The sequence below is a fragment of the Eleutherodactylus coqui genome, chromosome 5, assembly GCF_035609145.1.
Source record: "Eleutherodactylus coqui strain aEleCoq1 chromosome 5, aEleCoq1.hap1, whole genome shotgun sequence".
NCBI lineage: Eukaryota > Metazoa > Chordata > Amphibia > Anura > Eleutherodactylidae > Eleutherodactylus > Eleutherodactylus coqui.
Window position 1 is genome coordinate 160,519,031 of NC_089841.1, and position 21,897 is coordinate 160,540,927.

Consider the following 21,897-nt stretch of genomic DNA (forward strand, 5'->3'; position numbering starts at 1 on the left):
AGTTACAAGCCAGCAAGGAAGGAAAGAATAAATGGACTAATATGGGAGCAGCAGAAACAGGACAGCGTATGGTAAACAGTCAACAGCACTTGCCCACCACAGTTCCTGTATCCCATGATGGCCCAGCTGATGGACGGAAAGACCCACCTAGTAAAGCAGCAATGACGACGACGCTTGAAAGAGGATGGGCGACTTCTGGGTTCTCTGTAGCTGCTGCATCATTTGTCCAGATTAGCATGATCTATGCCATAGGTGAGTCAGGGCAGAAGTAAATTTGCCACATCACACTTGCCGGGACCACTCTACCCATTTCAGGGATTGCAAATTGACTACGTTCAGCTCCCACTTGTTGGGAAGTATGAATATGTGCTTGTTGTTATCTTTGCAGGTTGGAGGCCGACCCTGTTACCAAGGCAAACAAGTAGGTAACCGCAAAGAAGCTCATGAATGAGGTAAACTGTGAATATGGGGTACCAGAAGTGATTCAGAGTCAGACAGAGGTATAAACTTCGCAGGTGAATGTAACATGTCATGTCTGCTCTGGGTGTATCCCAGGCCTTTTACATACTCTACCATCTTTAGAGTAGTGGAAAGGTGGAGAGACTTAGTGGCACGCTAAAAAGTAAGATACTTAAAAATGACACTACTTTGGAAAGACTGTCATCCAATAGCCCTATTCAGTGTTAGATATGAACCCAGGGGGGATCATACATTATCTCCCTACGAGATTGTTTTGGCTAGCCCCAAGGCTAGGTCGTTGTTATCCTCAGTAGTTACAATTACAATCTGATGTGTTGACTAAGTATGTGATTTCCGTTGTTAAAGAACTAACCAAAGCCTATGCACAGGTGTTCTCTTCCAGACTCAGAGGCAGACACTGGGACACATATCTTGCAGCCTGGGGATTGGGTGTGCATCAAGAAGTTCCTCACGAAGCACCCTCTTGAGCCCCGATTTGATGGTCCCTACCAGGTGCTTCTGACTACTGCCACAGCTGTGAAACTAGCCGAAAGATTTACATGGATCCATGCTTCATACTGTAAGAAAGCTTCAGATCCGGGAGACCAGTCTTAGTTGTGCCAAGAACATTACTCTGGTTAGGGCTAGTGAGAGAGGAGGGTGGCAACTGGAATCCTTAGTCGGAAGAATATGAGGGTATGGTTACCTTCTGGTATAACTCAGCCAATGCTCAAGTAGCCGCATATTCCTTCGACTATTGTACTGTGATCCCGTGTCTAGGCGCAAGATCCCACCGCAGGCCAGATTTAGCTCAGTCCAGCTGGTTATATGACTTATATACCCGGGGAATACAATATGTTCACGCCACTGATAATGTCTGGGGAGAAGACTGCCATTATTGGGGATTAGTGGGATGGAACTCAGGAACAGACTAGTCATATAAACTGCGAAGTGCCGTAAATAAGAAAGATAAGAGCGGGAAATCCCTAATTAGTCGTATAACCCTCCTTGAGAATAATAAGGACAGCAGGTATTGGAAGGCTGAACTTAGTATGTTGCTTGGTTTTAATGCGGTTTTTACACTAACCATGGAAGATCCAAGCCCGGGGGACGGGGGGACGTATAGTCTGGGGACATACCGGTATGGGAGGACAGATCCCTTAGGGAAGTTTAAAATAAGGGATATGGTAGATGCACCCGAATAGAAGCCTTCACTTAGTCCCGTGCCCATAATTAACCCCCTCCGCCGTAAGATAAAGACCTTGACGAACATGATGATCATAGCCGACCCTACCTTTTGCGGACACCTTGACAGTAGCGACTGGCTACTCTGACCAGAATCTCTGGTTGGAGTTGATGAGGTACAATGCTAACAGGAGCAACAAGTCTAACTGTTGCGTGTGCCGTAGTGCTCGACTACACTCGGGGATGGTCCCCCTAAATCTCCCGGTAGATGCTGAAGAGTGGTTTATTAGTCTCTTCACGAACATTTCCGCTAATTACACTGTCCGTGAGAAGTGGAAGAAGGAATACTCTATAACTACTTAAGTGTTTTGCATCGGAGAGAGTATTACTGACTACCCTGGAAACTACACCTGCCAGGCAAATAGGCAGGGTGGAGGGAGATTCTTGGGGAACTCACTAACGGGTATTGCTCCTCCTACGTTACGATAGGAGGGGAATGGATGCAGAATCAGGTCCAGTCCCTAGAAGATGTTTACTGGCTTTGTGGAGACATGAGGTAGAGGACCCGCCTGGAGGGTAATTGGACAGGGGAGTGTGCCTTAGTAAAGCCCTTATGCTCCTCCACATCCTGTCAGACAGCATTGAGGATAATGAGGTTACCCCCAATAGTTAATTTATCTCGATCCAACTCAGTCTGTGTTTTGTGGTTATCCTGTCATGTTGGTCTATCCTTGTTTTCCGCATAGGTACGGCGGTTCCTTCCAGTCTTGTCACTAGGCAGTGTAGGGTCAGTGCAGGCGGCCTGGACGTGTCCACCATCTGGGCTATCTCCAGGAGGGACATTGGTGTGGGTGAAGATTAGCGAGTCCCAGGCCGTGCGTACCTGTGCACACTACTAGTATTGTAACATTATACTAGAGCGAGAAGAGAGACTCCTGGTGGTAGTTTTGATCTACACGTGTACATTGACATCATAGGATAGCCAAGGGGGTACCTGACGAGTTTTAAAAATTAGAGACCAAGTTAAAACTAGATTCGAGTCCATTTTCCTGATCATTATGGTAAATAAAACGTTGACTGGATTAATTATGTTTATTATAATTAGCAGCGGTTTATAAATTATACTAGAGATGCCTTATAGGGACTAGTCGACCAATAGGATCTACCTCGACTATGACTTTTCAAAATAGAATGGCCTTAGATATGATTTTGGCTAAAAAGGGGAGTGTCTGTAAGATGATACGGGAGACTTGTTGTACCTACATCCCCGACGACACGTGACCCGCAGGTAAAGACGCAGTTGCCATTAAGAAGCTGACCGCACTAACTAAAAAGAGCTAACCTTTAGGATCAGCACTCGCCATGGATGAGCGGGTGGTAAAGGATCCTGGCACAGACGGGCGTCGCTGTTGTATGTGAACTGATGATACCTTTTCTGTTCTAGTCTGCTGTGTTATCCCCTGTGTCAGAGAGACCTGTGAAACTGATGCTGGAAAAGCTACTCCCACAATGAGTTCGCTGGATGCATCCCCAGAAGGAGTGGACAAGTCCTACACCCCCTTGAAGACTCTAAAACAAACCTTCAACGCGCTCCGATTATAGGCTCACATGCAGAGAACTGTGAAAATTTGACGGGAAGAGTTAGAGGATAGACATTTTAAGGGGGGATTGTGATAGACATGATGATTAGTCAGTGTAAAATGTCTATTGATTTGTATAAACCAAATGTATTATGCTATTGTAATGACTTCAGCCTAATGTGGAACTCTGCTGCATAAGGAAAGAGTTAAATCACAGTGTTATATGTTATTGCTTGTGTTCATCTTGGATGTTTCCCCAGCCCTGCCCCCACACAGAAACTTCTTAAATAACACAGAGACCTCTTGAACAATGACTTGTCACGTACACAGAAATTCCTTCAGCTAGGACAAAGTCCAAGCTACATTGGACTTGAGAGAGGTGTGGGGAGGGGGAGGCGGGGATTGTATATGATCCGACAAATGAGAATCTTATATGTTACTGATGTAATCTGTTGCACGCCCATTAAAGGGCAGGTGTTATGTGTTATAATTAAAAGCCTGAGACTCTACACATTTGGGTAGAGACTCTCCCGGTTTAGACCAGCATTTGTGTCTGATCTGGTCGATGATGTGTGCACACTATACAATTTGGAAGCTACAGAAATACCCCGAAGCCTGCTGCAGAAAATATGATCTAGCACAGCGGGTTCCAAGAATATAAAAAAAAAAGTTAATTTGGATAATCCTTTTAAATATTCCAGACACAGCAAGCCCCTTAAATCCATGTTTTTTTTAAAGAAAAGATAAGGCAGCATTAACACTGCATTATCTCTGTACATTAAACATATAAGTTAAAGTATATATCACAAAAGTGTAAAAACTTATGCAAAGGTATTCCTTATTTGCAGTTTACATTTTCCTTAAAGTATCCTTTGAAAGCTATATGTTTGCATACATTTTGTAAAAAAAAGTGTACTTTTTATGAAGAAGATGAGACTCTTGGAAATGTAAAGTTGTTTGTCCAGTTTGTTGCTCTTCCTCTATTCATAAGACATGCTTCACACGGTCGTGACGGGCACCGCCGCGGAATTCCGCAGTGAGGCCTGTCACGGCGCCCCCCAGAGAACCCAATACTTACTTCCGGATCCGGAGTCCCACGTCCCGCATGACGCTTCGGCGGTAGGCGGAGAGGCAGTTTCACGCTATCTTCTGCTGTGCTACAGCGGAAGATAGCGTGAACCGATGGCTTCCATTGACTGCAATGGAAGCCATCCGTGCGTACACCCGCGGCAAATAGAGCATGCCGCGGGCGTGTCCGGGTGATTTTACGGTGCGGAATTCCGCACCGTAAGCATTGAGCTATTAGGTTCAATAGAACCTAATAGCTGCGGGCAACACAGCGGATTTCCGCCGTGTATTACGCGGTGGAAATCTGTCCATGGGCAGGAGCCCTAAGGGTGTGCTCACATGTGGCAGATTTCCTGTGGATTTTGCTACCCTGCGCACAATGCTGGGAAAAGAAGACAGCTCACCCTAATTAGGCATTTTATCGCCATTCCAAGCATTTCTTACGATCGTTGATTGCCATCATTTCAGCGGTTTTTTTTTACATGCGCCCCCGCAGCACTTGGTGTGAATGGCTTTAAAAATGCCAAATATAAGTTCCATACGGGCGAATATATATATATGCATACACTTGTGTGAAGGGGGCCTCAGGGCTTAAACACATGGGCAGGTATTTGTCCTGCTATGCGGTCGTGAAAATCATAGGACAACACAGGTCCAAACAAAACCATTGATCTCAATAGTTTCATTTCACTATTGGGATTCTGGTGCGTTAATACTATGCATGACAAAAGATGGGACTTGCCCAAAAACCCCTGGGTCATGCGCTAATACGCTTCATAGAGGCAAGCATATTAGCGCATGCGCCCATCTGTTTATGCCCTCAGTTTGGATTCAATTGAAATGGTGAAATTAGATCCACAACATAATCCGCAGTAAATCCGTAATGTGTGAACACACTCTTAGCCGTACGTTTTATAGAGGTGAAGCATTTTGTGCGGTACAGCGTACTGCACAAAACAACAGGATACAGGAGAACATAGTAAAAAAAAGCGTATATGATCGTGTACTTTTTTTGTGGGACACAATAACATAGTCAACTATGCTACAGTGTATTGCAAAATAAAGGAACTGAAGCACAAACCTGTGAAACGTAAGCAAACATATCATACATTTGTCTACGTTTTTCCTATACAACTATGTATATGTCAAAGTATACGTTTTTATACTTTTAACAGCAGAAAAACAAATACGTGTAGCGTACACAGATGATGCAATGTGACCGCTGCCGTCTCCCGTATCTTTGTGTTTTCTTCTGCTATACTTCAGCAGAGGCAGTACTGTATTTCCTATCCTTCTGATCCGTCTATTACTGGTAATGTAGTAAGCGTACGGATGTCTCTGTCCTTCCTTAGGGAAACATTATATCCTCTGAATCTCTACATAAAAGCAGTGAGAAGCTAGTTTTTTACAGAGAGAGAGATCATTATTTCATGATGAAATGACACATCTGCTGACATTATTGTATCACTTCTCTATAGACATGCATCACTGTGCTTGCCACCGCTCCACACAGCACAGTAGTAATGTGCCTCATCCTCTGTCAGAACCCCCTTAATGGTTAAATAGGCAGTGTTTTTTGAGTTGTCTTTGGACCCAGAAAACCGATCAGGGACTCCTGTTCCTTGGTGTTTGTCACTGTCACTATAATAATACAGAAGATACCGTGGCGGATTCCCTTCTTTGTGCTGATACCAGTACACATAGTAGCCACTTATGCTGGCACTAGCTGTACAGGACATTTTCACTGTACCCCCAGGGGACACGGATTCAGAGGGTGACTGTGTCAGCGTGATCTGGGCAGCACAATCTGAAATACAGGAACAAATGTCAGATAACACTGAATAAAGCAAATGTCCGTAATGAGTAAAAAGTTCTGTTCCCGTCAGATCTCATCTTACATGTGCTAATAGAGACAAGAGTGAAGAATAAGGCGGCCCAGGACATGTTTCTTGTGAGCTCAGCCAGAGATCTCTTCTGTATACAGCTCTGTTCCTGTTATATAGTATATATATGTAAATGTGATCCCATCTGATAGGATACTACATACTGCAGCCGGGTATAACTCCACCCCCAGTCCCATACATACAGCTTTATACATGCTGTCTTCTCATACTCCAAGTGGAATGCATAATTAATTATCCATAGTTATATCCTATTAGATGTATTGCTGTTATGCAGGTCTTACTGCTTATAGATCTATTCATGGCAGCTGAACTCTAGGACTTATTAGTGTTGTAGGAAATCTTTTTTTCACTTATTTATTTTAGTTTTTTAGATTTATTAAGGGTAAAATGGTATAAAAGCAATTTTTTAAAATTTATGGTTATTTTTAAAATGTGTATTTTTATGTTAAAATAAAGTACAGAAAAGGGCTCCTCATTTTATTTGGACATGTTTATATATAATTTGTATAGATTCAGTTTACACGCTGCATTATAGTGTTGGTTTTGATTGGTGTCGGTGGTGGGTCTTTTTTTATATATATATATTTTTATTTTATTCTGTAATTTTTTTTCTTATTCTTGTAACTATTTTTGTTAACATCTCCTCTCCCGTATGACTGCATATAAGACCTCTGGGGGTTATTCACAATGCCTTTTTTTTCACACTTCTGCCTTCTGCATTCTACCCTGGGTCCTCAGCTGTGACTACATTGCAGGAGCTTTAATCCTCGCTGTATTTTTACTATCAGCCAGGATAAAGCCCAGGACCAAGCCCCATAAATTTTGCTTGATTCTTAAGGGGTTGAGAGAATAAAAGTAAAGTTACAGACAGCACTTTTTCAGTGATAGTAGTGTTTATAGGTAGTAACTTTCTTAAGAGATTTAGGGGCTTCTCCCCTGTTCTTTTCATTTTGACTGTCCCCTTAGCGTTGATATTGAACACAAGCATGAGCCTGTAAGTTTTTGCACAGATCCTCTACAGTTCCTTTGAATGTATTTATCTGGAGATCTTTTATATGGTACGGGTAAGTCACATGCAAGTTCTCAACACACTCCACGCCAAATCTGTGTGGGGAAATCAGCATGTGAATTTGCCCATTCAAAAGTGCTAAATCCATGTGCAGAATTAAGGCACAGTGAGGTGAAATTCCGTGATTGAAATATATGAGCCTCATGTGGCGCAGAGTGTAAGCTCTCGCTCATGACCTGAAGGTTGCAAGCTCAATCCCTGCTTGGTTCAGGTAGCCAGCTCAAGGTCAACTCATCCTTCCGAGGTCGGTAAAATGAGTACCCAGCTTGGTGGGGGGTAATAAAAATTACCTGAAAGCACTGCAAAATAAGTTGGCGCTATACAAATAACAAGATTTATTTATTTTTTTATATGGTTTGGCCCTGGATTTCTGCTGTAAATCTTCAGGTAAAACCCAACATGAATTTAGCTGCGTGAACATGCACTAAAGGTGTCTTTGATAGTGTTCAGTTGTTTAACAGGGTTTTTAATTACTCAACATTGATGCGCACCATGTTCGCAATGCGCCAATCCAATGGTACAACCCTGGTATTGATAGTGTCCATAAATATAAGAAATAGTGGTCTAGCTATCACATCACTTAGTTCCCTTAGAACCCTTGGGTGTATTCCATCTGGACCCGGTGATTTATTGATTTTAATCCTCTTTAACCGGCCTGTTGGGGGTTGTTCCCGTTTGCTATGTCGAAGTGATTTTTCCTCACCCAGACCAGTAAGCCTGGGTTCACACAGGGCGGATTTACCATGGATTAGCCGCGGTTTGCCGTTGCATATCCGCACTGCGGCCAAACCGCTGCGTTTGCAGTGCAATGCAGCACAAATGTGTTTGGGCAAAAAGCTGTTCTCACAGGGCAGATTGTTTTCCGCACAGCCGCAGTGCAGAAAAGCAACTGCGGCGCGGTTTTTCAAGACGCAGCATGTCCATGCTTTAGACTTTTCTGCAGCGCTTTTTTTCCTGTAGACCTCTATGGACGCAGCTAAAACCGCTATAAAATCCGCAGTTGCTTTTGTTGCTGCGGTTTTTGATAGCGGATCCGCAGCAGATTGTTTGTCAGGAAAAGTGAGCAAATAAAGTTTAGAAAACAGAAAATGCTACTGTGGCCATTTTAAGAACAGAGGAAGAAGGAGAGTGGTGCCATTTCCAGGGGGACAGCGCCGTGGTAAGCAGCAGAAAACCTGAGCTCCTAACCACCACCGTCAGCACCACCACCTCCAGCACCACCACCACCGGCAGCACCACCACCAGCAGCACCAGCGGCGGAAGCACTAGTGGCGGCACAACCACAGCCCACACCACCGGCAGCACTACCAGCGGCACCACCGGTGGCACCACCGCCAGAACCAGAGCCCACACCATCGGCAGCACTACCCCCGATACCACCAGCGGCACCACCGGCGACACCACGAGTGACACAACCGGCAGCAGCAGCGGCGGCACCACCAGCTGCACCACCGGCAGCACCACTGGCAGCCCCACCGGCGACACCACCGGCAGCACCACCGGCGGCACCAACGGCAGCACCACCGGCGGCACCAATGGCGGCACCAACGGCGACACCACCGGCGGCACCAGTGGCAACACCACCGGCAGAACCAGAGCCCACACCATCGGCAGCACTACCCCCGAGTGACCCCACCGGCAGCTGCACCGGCGGCACCACCAGCTGCACCACCGGAAGCACCATCGGCAGCACCACTGGTAGCACCACCGGCGACGCCACAGGCGGCACTATCGGCGACGCCACCAGCGGCACCAGCGGCGACACGACCTGCAGCACCACCGGCGGCACCACTGGCGACACCACCGGCAGAACCAGATCCCACACCATCGACAGCGCTACCCCCGATACCACCAGCGGCACCACCGCCGACACCACCGGCAGCAGCACCGGCGGTACCACCAGCTGCACCACCGGCAGCACCACTGGCGGCACCACCGGCAGCACCACCGGCAACACCACCAGCAACACCACCAGCAACACCACTGGCGACACCACCGGCAGAAACAGATCCCACACCATCGACAGCGCTACCCCCGATACCACCAGCGGCACCACCGCCGACACCACCGGCAGCAGCACCGGCGGTACCACCAGCTGCACCACTGGCGGCACCACTGGCGGCACCACCGGCGACACCACCGGCGACACCACCGGCAGCACCACCGGCAGCAGCACCAGCGACACCACCGGCAGCACCACCGGCGACGCCGCCGGCAGCACCACCGACAGGACCACCACCACCATCATCTCCCCGGCTGAAAAAGGTAAACTATCAACATGCATTGTGTTTGCCCCCTTCTGTCTCCCCTGATGCATGGTAGTTTGCCGGCCTCTTTGGGGTGCATGCGATATGTCTGCAGGCCTCCCCCTCCCTGCTGCATGTTGTGCTTGTGTATGGTTGTTTTTTTTTTTTTTTTTGCATTTTTTTGCAATTTTGCAATGCTCCCCCTGCTGCATGGTGTTGTTTTGCATGGGCGGGCGCGGCCCCATTTTTTTAAAACCGTTTTTCCATTTTGTAATGCTTCCCGCTGGTGCCTGTTGTGGTTTTGCAATGGCGCGGCTGTTTGTTTTTTGCCTTTTTCCATTTTGCAATGCTCTTCCCTGGTCCCTGCTGTGCTGTTGCATGGGTGCGGCCGAAGTTTTTTGGAGTTGCTTTTTGGGTACATGAGGTCATGTCGCCGTGTGCATGTTGTGTCTTATTTCTATGGTGGCCTGATTAATAATATTTCCATATTTTCCTCCCCCCTCTCCAATATCCCCAGGCCGCAAGAGAATTGGAGGCAGGCAGCAATAGAACACACTTAGCTAAGCATCACACTACCTCCAACAAAGCACAATCACTGCCTGCATGACACTCCGCTGCCACTTCTCCTGGGTTACATGCTGCCCAACACCCCCCCCCCCCCCGCACGACAGTGTCCACAGCGTACACCAAATTGTCCCTGCCCAGCCTTCAGCTGCCCTCATGCCACGCCACCCTCATGTCTATTTATAAGTGCGTCTGCCACAGGAAAAGCAGGCACACACTGCAGAGGGTTGGCATGGCTAGGCAGCGACCCCCCCATAAAAGGGGCGGGCCGATAGTCCACAATGCTGTACAGAAGCAATGAGAAATCCAATCCTGTGCCACCTCCATCTCGAGCTGCACACGTGGGCATAGCAATGGGGATTCTATGTGCCACACACTATTCATTCTGTCAAGGTGTCTGCATGCCCCAGTCAGACCGCGGTTTTTTATAAATAGTCACAGGCAGGTACAACTCCGCAATGGGAATTCCGTGTGCAGCCACAGCATGGGTGGCTCCCTGGAACCCACCCGCTGTACATAAATGTATCCCATTGCAGTGCCCTGGATAGCAGAGCTAACATCAGATGAAATGCAGGTGGGCTTCGGCCCACACTGCATGCCCCAGTCAGACTGGGGTTCTTTACAAGTGGACAGATGTAGTAACAACTCCGTGTGGACCCACAGCATGGGTGGGTGCCAGGAAGCCACCGGCGGTACATAAAATTATCCCATTGCATTGCCCAACACAGCTGAGGTAGTAATGTCGTGCTTAATACAGGTGGGCTTCGGCCCACACTGCATGCCCCAGTCAGACTGGGGTTCTTTACAAGTGGACAGATGTAGGTTAAACTCCGTGTGCACCTACAGCATGGGTGGCTCCCTGGAACCCACCGGTAGTACATAAAAATATCCCATTGCATTGCCCATCACAGCTGAGGTAATGTCGTGGTTAATGCAGGTGGGCTTCGGCCCACACTGCATGCCCCAGTCAGACTGGGGTTCTTTAGAAGTGGAAACAGATGCATTTATAATTCCCTGTGGACCCACAGCATGGGTGGGTGCCAGGAAGCCACCGGCGGTACATAAAAATATCCCATTGCATTGCCCAACACAGCTGAGGTAGTAATGTCGTGCTTAATACAGGTGGGCTTCGGCCCACACTGCATGCCCCAGTCAGACTGGGGTTCTTTACAAGTGGACAGATGTAGGTTAAACTCCGTGTGCACCTACAGCATGGGTGGCTCCCTGGAACCCACCGGTAGTACATAAAAATATCCCAGGGTGTGCCAGGGTACCTGTACGCAACACATGCCTGTCTTCACTAGGAAGATCACTTTCAGGATCCTCCTCCTCCTCCTCAAGCCATACACGCTGAAAGGATGACAGGCAAGCAGCATGGGTACCGTCAGCAGTGGGCCAAGCTGTCTCTTCCCCCTCCTCCTCATCCTCCTCATGCTCCTCCTCCTCCTCCTGAACGCGCTGAGATATAGACAGGAGGGTGCTCTGACTATCCAGCGACATACTGTCTTCCCCCGCCTCCGTTTCCGAGCGCAAAGCATCTGCCTTTATGCTTTGCAGGGAACTTCTCAAGATGCATAGCAGAGGAATGGTGACGCTAATGATTGCAGCATCGCCGCTCACCACCTGGGTAGACTGCTCAAAGTTTCCAAGGACCTGGCAGATGTCTGCCAACCAGGCCCACTCTTCTGAAAATAATTGAGGAGGCTGACTCCCACTGCGCCGCCCATGTTGGAGTTGGTATTCCACTATAGCTCTACGCTGCTCATAGAGCCTGGCCAACATGTGGAGCGTAGAGTTCCACCGTGTGGGCACGTCGCACAGCAGTCGGTGCACTGGCAGATTAAACCGATGTTGCAGGGTCCGCAGGGTGGCAGCGTCCGTGTGGGACTTGCGGAAATGTTCGCAGAGCCGGCGCACCTTTACGAGCAGGTCTGACAAGCGTGGGTAGCTTTTCAGAAAGCGCTGAACCACCAAATTAAAGACGTGGGCCAGGCATGGCACGTGCATGAGGCTGCCGAGCTGCAGAGCCGCCACCAGGTTACGGCCGTTGTCACACACGACCATGCCCGGTTGGAGGCTCAGCGGCGCAAGCCAGCGGTCGGTCTGCTCTGTCAGACCCTGCAGCAGTTCGTGGGCCGTGTGCCTCTTCTCTCCTAAGCTGAGTAGTTTCAGCACGGCCTGCTGACGCTTGCCCACCGCTGTGCTGCCACGCCGCGCGACACCGACTGCTGGCGACGTGCTGCTGCTGCTGACACATCTTGATTGCGAGACAGAGGTTGCGTTGGAGGAGGAGGAGGGTGCTTTAGTAGAGGAAGCATACACCGCCGCAGATACCACCACCGAGCTGGGGCCCGCAATTCTGGGGGTGGGTAGGACATGAGCGGTCCCAGGCTCTGACTCTGTCCCAGCCTCCACTAAATTCACCCAATGTGCCATCAGGGAGATGTAGTGGCCCTGCCCGCCTGTGCTTGTCCACGTGTCCGTTGTTAAGTGGACCTTGGCAGTAACCGCGTTGGTGAGGGCGCGTACAATGTTGCGGGAGACGTGGTCGTGCAGAGCTGGGACGGCACATCGGGAAAAGTAGTGGCGACTGGGAACTGAGTAGCGCGGGGCCGCCGCCGCCATCATACTTTTGAAGGACTCCGTTTCCACAACCCTATACGGCAGCATCTCAAGGCTGATAAATTTGGCTATCTGGACGGTTAACGCTTGAGCGTGCGGGTGCGTGGCGGCGTACTTGCGCTTGCGCTCCAACACTTGCGCTAGCGACGGCTGGACGGTGGGCTGAGAGACATTGGTGGATGGGGCCGAGGACAGCGGAGGTGAGGGTGTGGGTGCAGGCCAGGAGACGGTAGTGCCTGTGTCCTCAGAGGGGGGTTGGATCTCAGTGGCAGGTTGGGGCACAGGGGGAGAGGCAGCGGTGCAAACCGGAGGCGGTGAACGGCCTTCGTCCCACCTTCTGGGGTGCTTGGCCATCATATGTCTGCGCATGCTGGTGGTGGTGAGGCTGTTGGTGGTTGCACACCACTGTTCGTCGGTCGTCAGTCGTCTCTGTGAAAAACTGCCAGACCTTAGAGCACCTTGGCCTCTGCAGGGTGGCATGGCGCGAGGGTGCGCTTTGGGAAACAGTTGGTGGATTATTCGGTCTGGCCCTGCCTCTACCCCTGGCCACCGCACTGCCTCTTGCAACCTGCCCTGCTGCTGCCCTTGCCTCCCCCTCTGAAGACCTGTCCTGAGTAGGCGTTGCAAACCAGGTGGGGTCAGTCACCTCATCGTCCTGCTGGTCTTCCTCTGAATCCTCTGTGCTCTCCTCCCTCGCACTTACTGCCCTTACTACTACCTCACCGATAGACAACTGTGTCTCATCGTCATCGTCCTCCTCACCCACTGAAAGGTCTTGAGACAGTTGGCGGAAGTCCCCAGCCTCATCCCCCGGACCCCGGGAACTTTCCAATGGTTTGGCATCAGTGACGATAAACTCCTCTGGTGGGAGAGAAACCACTGCTGCCCAATCTGAGCAGGGGCCCGAGAACAGTTCCTGGGAGTCTTCCCGCTCCTGAGCATGTGTCATTGTAGTGGAGTGAGGAGGCTGGGAGGAAGGAGGAGCAGCAGACAGAGGATTCGGATTTGCAGCAGTGGACGGCGCAGAACTGTGGGTGGACGATAGGTTGCTCGAAGCACTTTCTGCCATCCACGACAGGACCTGCTCACACTGCTCATTTTCTAATAAAGGTCTCCCGCGTGGACCCATTAATTGTGCGATAAATGTGGGGATGCCAGAAACGTGCCTCTCTCCTAATCGCGCAGCAGTCGGCTGCGATACACCTGGATCAGGAGTTCGGCCTGTGCCCACACCCTGACTTGGGCCTCCGCGTCCTCGGCCGCGTCCATGTCCTCTAGGCCTACCCCTACCCCTCAGCATGCTGTATTACCAGTGATTTGATTTCCCAGGCAGGAAATAAATTGGCGCAAGCCTGCAGGCCAAATAGAATTTTTTTCCCTTTTTTTTAAAGGAAAGGCCCACTGCGTATATTCAATCAATATAAATGTGTTGAGGCCCTGCAAATGTATCACAGAACTGCAGTGTTGCAGAGTTATTAACTACAGCAGAGCGGTGATTTCCCAGGCAGGAAATAAATTGGCGCAAGCCTGCAGGCCAAATAGAATTTTTCCCCTTTTTTTTAAAGGAAAGGCCCACTGCGTATATTCAATTAATAATAAATGTCTTCTGGCCCTGCCTACACAATTCTGTCCCTGTAGTATTACTGCAGGGCGCAATGCTCTGCACGGCCGATTTGGAAAAAAAAAAAAGTGCAACACTGCTAACTGCAGCCTCCACACTACTGCACACTGTTAGATGTGGCCCTAAGAAGGACCGTTGGGGTTCTTAAAGCCTACACTAACTCCTAACACTCTCCCTGCCTAACCACCACTTCTGTCCCTGTAGTATTACTGCAGGGCGCAATGCTCTGCACGGCCGATTTGGAAAAAAAAAAAAGTGCAACACTGCTAACAGCAGCCTCCACACTACTGCACACTGTTAGATGTGGCCCTAAGAAGGACCGTTGGGGTTCTTGAAGCCTACACTAACTCCTAACGCTCTCCCTACAGCAGCTCAGGCACCAGCAGCACTGTCCCTCAGCTATCTCACAAGGCATCTGAGGTGAGCCGCGGGAGGGGCCGACTTTTATACTCGGGTGACATCTGATCTCCCCAGCCACTCACAGCAGGGGGGTGGTATAGGGCTGGAACATCACAGGGGGAAGTTGTAATGCCTTCCCTGTCTTTCAATTGGCCAGAAAAGAGCGCTAACGTCTCAGAGAGGAAACTGAAAGTAACCCGAACATCGCGTGGTACTCGTTACGAGTAACGAGCATCCCGAACACGCTAATATTCGCTCGAGCATCAAGCTCGGACGAGTACGTTCGCTCATCTCTATTCGTGACAGATTTTGGAAATTTGAAAAGGACTTGGAGAAGAGTGGCGCTTCCCCATAAAAAAAAAAAAATGTGCCCATTATGATGAATTGACGTTTCTGCGGACAAGTAGAGAATTGCGCCCGTAAGGTCAATTCCGAATTTACTTGCTTCTTTGGTGCCTTGACTTGTGTTAATTGTTTTTGTTACTATATCTAAATTTTTCCTCCTTTTCCTTGAACAGATCCAGTGGGAATGTTCAGGCGTCGCAAGTCTCACAGGAGGATGCTGAAGTTCGTGAAGGTACCCCAACCTTGGACGACAGCCAGCAGAGCACGCCAGATTTGGACGCCTCTTCTGTTACCTCAGAAGTGGTAGATCAAATCGCGTCTCGCAGCAGAAGTAGTAGTAGCAGAGCAGGGAGTAACCAGGTGGTCCGTTCCGAGCGGTCAGGGCGTAGCACTTCAGCTCAGCCGCGGCGGAAAAATAACCAACCAGATGCAGCCAAAGAAGCGCTCGCTATGTTGCGCCACGCTGACACTGAGGATCAGTGGGATAAGATGGGTGCGGCAGTGGCGGCCCGCATTCGCGAGCTAACTTCAGGGCGTCAGTGGGCAATTGCACCTGTCATTTATGCAGTTCTGGAGGTCTTTGCATTACCAAGGCCTATTGCAGACTGCTGCGATATTATTAAGGCCATAAAAACATTGGCCTTTGCGGTACAGCCGGCCCCACGAATGTTGTCTCCACCCCAATCTTACAATGACCATCAAGAAAGGGTTTCTAGGACACCTGGCTATCCCATGCAGTATGTCTCTCCCGATACTGGCTATACTGATACCATGACAGACAGTTCCACTTCGCAATCCTCTTTTATGTCAATGATAAACAGCCCTTTGCCGCAAAGAAAGCAACCAACTTCCTCTGTCTTGTACTCACCACCACCCAGTTCTCAATCCGGAAGTGGAGAAGGGTTGTTCACGAATTACATGACATTGCAGTGATCCAAAAGCAAAATGCGGATCACTGCAATGTCGTGTACTCAATCACTGTGGACAACATCTTTGTAAATGCTGCCGACTCCTGGGACACTGCATGGGATAGCCGTGTGTCCCAGAAATCTGCATTGATGGTCAAAAAGGGCTGTGCTGATTGGCTGAGTGATCAGCCAATCACAGGCAGCGCTCAGCTATTCATTGATGTGCAGGCAGAAAAAACTGAGCGAAATCGCTGATTTTTTCTCTGCGATGTGAGGCTGGAGTAAAAAATTGCAAATGAGTATGAAACCATTGAAAATCATTGGTTTCATAATCATCTCTCTTGCATTCTAAGTAAAAACATCGCTAGTAGGTAAAAGCCCTTAATAGAGCCTTCATTCTGCAAAATAGCAGGAGTATCAGGAATTGGATCTCCACTGGTTAAAAAATTATGGTCTATTCTTAAAGGGGTTTTCCAATACCAAAATCATTGGTGGCATTGGGGGGACGATATATATGGAAAAAAAGCAAAATGTGCTCACCTCTCAGCTGCTGTGCTGCTCCCCTGCTGCGCTTTGGTCTTCTGTTAACTTTGGCTGCATTAAGGCCCTTTTACACGCAACAATTATCACTGAAAATTCATTCAAACGGCCAAAAATGTGCGATAATCGTTACGTGTAAACGCAGGCAGTCATGCACTATTCGTTCACTTGTCATTAGTTGCGAGTTTTTAGCCAGCATAAAAAACATTGTTCAGCTGCTGAAAAGTCGTTTCATTTGAATGGAATTCGTCCAGTCTTTTGAGCAGCTAAATAATGGTTTTTTTTGCCTTGCATACACAAAGAGTACATTGTTTACTCATGTTGGGAGAAGACAATGGAATCTGCTGGCCAGATAATCCCTTGTATAAACACACGCCCGCCTCAGCAAGCAACTTGTACTGAGTTTACTTTAGCTAATGAGGGAAATGAAGATGATCAGGTCCTGTTTCACATGAGCTACAAAATCTCGCTACAAAATCATCACTACACAATGCATGTATGTGAAGCCCATGGTTTCCAATCGGTTCCTTCAGGCTACAAAACATTACTCATGTGAAAGAAGAACCCATGGGCTTTACATATATGCATTTGTGGCTTCTGTGAAACAGGCCTTAAAGCCATTATCTGTACTTGTAATTTTATGCAAAAATGTTGTCAGTTCGTTCAGTCGGCCGTTTTAGCGATAATCGTTGCTTGTAAAAGGACCTTAAGTTACGTGGTTGTTTACCTGACAAAGATGTCATCAGTGATGTCCTCTAAACCTGCCGGCAGTTTTTACATTAGAAGCCCACAGGACAAGTGTATCGTATATCACCAGGGCAAAAGACCCGATTCAGTGTTCTGGTGCCACAATGATTGTATTACTTTTATATAGTTTTGAGCATGCGGGTTCCAAGAATATTAAAAAAAAAGTTACGTTGGACAATCCCTTTAAATATTCCAGACACAGCAAGCCCCTTAAATCCATGTTTTTTTAAAGAAAAGATAAGGCAGCATTAACACTGCATTATCTCTGTACATTAAACATAGAAGTTAAAGTATATATCACAAAAGTGTAAAAACGTATGCAAAGGTATTCCTTATTTGCAGTTTACATTTTCCTTAAAGTATCCTTTGAAATCTATATGTTTGTATATGTTTGCATACATTCTGTAAAAAAAGCGTACTTTTTATGAAGAAGATGAGACTCTTGGAAATGTAAAGTTGTTTGTCCAGTTTGTTGCTCTTCCTCTATTCATAAGGCCTGCTTCACACGGCCATGACGGGCTCCGCCGCGGAATTCCACAGTGAGGCCCGTCACGGCGCCCCCCAGAGAACCCAATACTTACTTCCGGATCCGGAGTCCCATGTCCTGCATGACGCTTCGGCGGTAGGCGGAGAGGCGGTTTCAGGCTATCTTCCGCTGTGCTACAGCGGAATATAGCGTGAACGGACGGCTTCCATTGACTGCAAATACACCTGCGGCAAATAGAGCATGCCGCGGGTGAGGACGGGTGATTTTACGGTGCGGAATTCCGCACCGTAAGCATTGAGCAACGCAGCGGATTTCTGCCGCGTATTACGCGGTGGAAATCCGTGCATGGGAAGAAGCCCTAAGGGTGTGCTCACATGTGGCAGATTTCCTGTGGATTTTGCTACCCTGCGCACAATGCTGGGAAAAGAAGACAGCTCACCCTAATTAGGCATTTTATCGCCATTCCAAGCATTTCTTACGATCGTTGATTGCCATCATTTTAGCGTTTTTTACATGCGTCCCCACAGCACTTGGTGTGAATGGCTTTAAAAATGCCAAATATAAGTTCCATACGGGGAATATATATATGCATACACTCGTGTGAAGGAGGCCTCAGGGCTTAAACACATGGGCAGGTTTTTGTCCTGCTATGCGGACGTGAAAATCATAGGAGAACACGGGACCAAACAAAACCATTGATCTCAATAGTTTCATTTCACTATTGGGATTCTGATGCGTTAATACTATGCATGACAAAAGATGGGACTTGCCCAAAACCCTGGGTCATGCGCTAATACGCTCCATAGAGGCACGCATATTAGCGCATGCGCCCATGTGTTTATGCCCTCAGTTTGAATTCAATTGAAATGGTGAAATTAGATCCACAACATAATCCGCAGTAAATCCGTAATGTGTGAACACACTCTTAGCCGTACGTTTTATAGAGGTGAAGCATTTTGTGCGGTACAGCATACTGCACAATACAACAGGATACAGGAGAACATAGTAAAAAAAAGGGCATATGAATGTGTACTTTTTTTGCGGGACACAATAACGTAGTCAACTATGCTACAGTGTATTGCAAAATAAACGAACTGAAGCACAAACCTGTGAAACGTAAACAAACATATCATACATTTGTCTACGTTTTTCCTATATAACTATGTATATGTCAAAGTATCCGATTTTTTATACTTTTAACAGCAGAAAAACAAATACGTGTAGCGTACACAGATGATGCAATGTGAACGCTGCCGTCTCTAGTAGCTTTGTGTTTTCTTCTGCTATACTTCAGCAGAGGCAGTACTGTATTTCCTATTCTTCTGATCCCTCTATTACTGGTAATGCAGTAAGCTTACAGATGCCTCTGTCCTTACTTAGGGGAACATTATATCCTCTGAATCTCTACATAAAAGCAGTGAGAAGCTAGTTTTTTACAGAGAGAGCAGGAAACATTATTTCATGATGAAATGACACATCTGCGACATTATTGTATCACTTCTCTATAGACATGCATCGCTGTGCTTGCTAGAGTCCCACACAGCACAGTAGTAATATGCCTCATCCTCTGTCAGAACCCCCTTAATGGTTAAATAGCCAGTGTTTTTTGAGTTGTCTTTAGACCCAGAAAACCGATCAGGGACTCCTGTTCCTTGGTGTTTGCTGCTGTCACTATAATACCACAGAAGATACCGAGGAGGATTCCCTTCCTTCTGCTGATACCAGTACACATTCTTGCCACTTATGCTGGCACTAGCTGTACAGGACATTTTCACTGTACCCCCAGGGGACACGGATTCAGAGGGTGACTGTGTCAGCGTGATCTGGGCAGCACAATCTGAAATACAGGAACAAATGTCAGATAACACAGAATAAAGCAAATGTCCGTAATGAGTAAAAAGTTCTGTTCCCGTCAGATCTCATCTTACATGTGCTAATAGAGACAAGAGTGAAGAATAAGGCGGCCCAGGACATGTTTCTTGTGAGCTCAGCCAGAGATCTCTTCTGTATACAGCTCTGTTCCTGTTATATAGTATATATATGTAAATGAGATCCCATCTGATAGGATGCTGCATACTGCAGCCGGGTATACCTCCACCCCCAGTCCCATACATACAGCTTTATACATACAGTCTTCTGATACTCCAAGTGTAATGCATAATTATCCATAGTTATATCCTGTTAGATTATTGCTGTTATGCAGGTCTTACTGCTTATAGATCTATTCATGGCAGCTGAACTCTAGGACTTATTAGTGTTGTATGAAATCTTTTTTTCACTTACTTATTTTAGTTTTTTGTTTTATTAAGGCCTCGGTCAGACGACCGTTTTTTGCCGCGATTTGCGGATCGCATGATGGATGTGCATCCGCAAATCACGTGACCGGGGCCGACGATTCGCCGAAAAATCTGCAGCTAGCAGTGTTTTCGGTGAAACGGACCCTATCAATGGAGCGCTGTCTGCCCATTGAAATTCAATGGAGCCGGCAATACAGCTGTCATTCAATAGCTGAGAGCTGCCCCTGATTGGTCCTTGCGCTGAGCCAATCAGAGGCAGCACTCAGTCACCCATTCATGAATTCATGAATGGGTGAGTGAGAGCTGCCTCTGATTGGTGAGGGCTGTGACCAATCAGGGGAAGCCCATTCAGCAGGCAGGGATTTTAAATCCCCGCCTGCTGAATACTACACAGAGCAGTTCAGGAGAACTGCCGGCCGGCCGCGGCTAAACTCCGGCTGAAGGGACAAGGTGAGTATATATTTTTTTTTTACACATTTTTGGATCGTTTTCAGGCAAGGGCTTATATTTTTAAGCCCTTCCCGAAAATTCATCCCGCGCTCGCTGGCAGCCCATTGCTTTCAATTGAGCCGGCTGTATTGCCGGCTCCGTTGAATTCAATGGGCGAACATCGTTCTTCTGCCACAGCTGTAACAGCTGTGGCAGAGGAGAATGATCTTTATAGTATATGTTCTCAATGGAGTGCCATCGCTAAGCGACGGTGCAGAAAATACAAACAAAAAAAAAGTACTGCGCATGACCGCCTGTGTGAGTAGGCAGTTATGCGCAGTACATTACGCAGCCGTACGCAGGGTCACAGCCGGGCTCAAAGCTGGGATCCGCTGCGGGCCTCTGCAAGCGGATTCCACCTACGGCTGCGTGAGCCCGGCGTTATTCAGACCGCTACCTGTAATCCGTAATTTACAAGAAGCCCCGGGAACGCTCGCCTTCATGCAGTTCCAGGAGCAGCTTGTTGAGCGCTTTCTGTGTGAGACCGCTGCACTGCAGCAAGATTACAAAGCCTCACAAAGGGCCACTTTTTACACCCCATCCCCGCCACTGAGGTCACAAAATACCCCCAAGCGAGAGAGGAGGGGGGATACCCGGTTTTCTTGCCCCATGTGCCCAACCCAACCAGCCTCCGTAATTACCCCTGTCTTTGGACATAAAACGCGGTTTATATTATTACTTTTATCTAATATTTAGGGAATGCCAAAAAATGGGGATGGCGGAGGTGGGGGTGGGTATTTTTAGGAAGTCAATTTTTTTTCCGTATAAGTGGGCAATGGGGCTTTGAATTTATTCAGTTGTACCCTGAAATCCAGCGGGCATTCCCTCCATTATGGGCCTAGCCATGTGTCCTGTAAGTAGTTTAGGGCCACAATGGGTATATTTCTAAACACGGGACAAACGGGGGTATCCATTTTGGGGTGAACGTCTTCATTGCTATGTGTGCTGTACAAAAAAAACTGTTTTTAAATTGACAAAATTGCCAAAAAAATGAAAATCGTAATTTTTTCCTTCTGCTTTGCCTAGATTCAGTCAAATACTGTGGGGTCAAAATACGCAGTACACCCCTAGATGAATTTGTTAAGGGGTCTAGTTTTCAAAATGGGATCATTTGTGGGGGTTCTTTTTCATTTTAGCCGCTCAATGTCTCTACAAGTGGGCAAGGGGGCCTGGAATTTATTCAGTTGTACCCTGAAATCCAACGGGTGCTTCTTCCATTATAGGCCTAGCCATGTTTCCTTTAAGTAGATTAGGGTCACAATGGGTATGTTTCTGAACACGGGACAAACAGGGGTACCCATTTTGGGGTGAACCTCTTCATTCCTATGTACACTGTATAAAAAAACCTGTTTTTAAATTGCCAAAAT

General features: G+C 47.8%; 1 gene segment (V, D, J or C); it reads right to left on the bottom strand.

Moving 5' to 3' along the window:
• The window catches only part of LOC136627977 (Ig lambda-1 chain V regions MOPC 104E/RPC20/J558/S104-like), an 884,291-nt gene that overhangs the window by 251,346 nt on the left and 611,048 nt on the right, over window positions 1–21,897 (bottom strand).